Source organism: Diabrotica undecimpunctata, chromosome 11 (genome assembly GCF_040954645.1).
Source record: "Diabrotica undecimpunctata isolate CICGRU chromosome 11, icDiaUnde3, whole genome shotgun sequence".
NCBI lineage: Eukaryota > Metazoa > Arthropoda > Insecta > Coleoptera > Chrysomelidae > Diabrotica > Diabrotica undecimpunctata.
In genome coordinates, this window is record NC_092813.1 from 29586367 (window position 1) to 29588352 (window position 1986).

A 1986-nucleotide genomic window follows, 5' to 3' on the forward strand; every position below is an offset into this window, starting at 1 on the left:
ATATTTTCTCAGAAGTAAGTAAACCAGCAATTATAGGTTGAGACTTCAACGCTCATCATACAATCTGGGGATCGAATTGTAATGACGTAGTTGGAAAACATCTTATAACAGCTGCAGATGATTTGGGTTAGATAGTAATGAATAACGTCTAACCAACTATTCTTACCCGACCTGATCAAAATATTTCAGCCATCGATGTAACTTTCTCCTCGCCTAAACTAACTAGTAAAATAATCTGGTCTGTCTATCCAGATACTTTAGGCTCAAACCATTTTATCATTAACATGGAAATGAATTGCAAGAATAAAATTGAAAAGATTAATCCTAAGCAAATGGAACATAAAAAAGGCCAATTGGTATTTATATGCATATTCTGTTGAACAATTTTTTGATAAACAGTACCAAATGGAAAATATATCAGAAAAATACAGTTTCTTAATAGATGGGATCAACCAGGTAGAAGAAATTTTAATTCCACAGTATAAACCTTTTAAAAACATAATTCGAAACCTTCCCCCTTGGTGGAATAGAGACTGCGACAGAGTCATCAGTAAGAGGCAAGAATCCCTTTCAATATATTAACTTTCTTTCTTTCTTTCTCCCCTTCCTTTTACCCTATCAGGGTGTCGGATTTGGGCTAGCTATTTTAATTTCCATTTACCCACCTCTTCCATTCTTTTCTGTTTCCTGCCATTATTTTCAATTCCTCGAGTGATTTTTGTTTAAGTTTTCCTGCCTCTACTACTTGCTGTATCCAGTTTTTACTTGGTCTGGCTCTTTTTCTTTTTCCGATGTTTTTTGCTTCATAAATTTTACTTGTTATTTTATTGGATTGCATCCTCATCAGATGCCTATACCAGTTCATTTGTCTCTTTGCTATTTTGTTCATTATCGGTTCCTGGTTGGCCATTCTCCTAATAGTCTCGTTGCTTAATCTATCCCATTTTGTCTTTCCAACTAGTCTTCTTAGATGTCTCATCTCCATTGCGTTTATCCTGCTCTTATGTTTTTCCAGAATTGTCCAGTTTTCACTTGCATAGAGCACAGTCGGTATCACTATTGTGTTATATATTTTTATTCTTGTTTCTCGTGCAAGTTCTCTTTTTCCCATTATTGGGGCTAAGGCATAATATAACTTGTTTGATTTCTTTGCTCTATTTGTTATTTCCCAGTCTATTTTTCCGTCATTAGTTATTATACTTCCCAGGTATTCGTAAGTTGTTACCATTTCCAATTCTCAGTTTTTACATTTTATCTTTATTTGATTATCTTCCTTATCTCCTTTGCCGCTGATTATCATTATCTTACTTTTTTCCTCGTTTATCTCCATTTTAAGTTGTTCTATTTGTTCTACCCATATATCCATTAGTTTCTGCATTTTATTCTCGGAATCTGCTATTAGTACTGTAACCGTTTCAAAAGATTTAAAAGAAAATCATTATAAATTTCAATAATTTTTTTTAAATAGGTAAAACTTCTAACCCCATCTATCTGTCAAGTACCTACCTGTAGCCGACTCAATGATTCTTCTGTAATTCCCAAATATATCCGGTAGATGAGCATATTTTTCAACTTGTCACTCACGCCCAATTTCCAGAATCAGGCGCCATGATAGCGCTTCGCTCTTTTCTGTTAAGACCGTCCAACCGTTAAGACGTGTTTCCAAAGTGGGTCTCAATTTCAGAGGTGAGCTAAGCAATCCTTTTCTTGTTCATATTTCAGATATATATTTATTTTTTTAGACCCTTATTGGAGAGGCTATAATGCTGATATTATATTTCTAATACTCGTCGCAAGATAGTATTGCTATGGAGTTATTCCAGATCATGGCCCAGTAGCAGTATCTTTTTATGGAATCCCTAACCCCTCTTATCTAGGATGGTGGTGATTTGATATAGTACGTAGCTGAATCAATGGTTTATTTGGTGACTGATTAAATAAGAAGAGAAACAGAGCAGATTAAGGTTGTACCAATTTTTATTATAC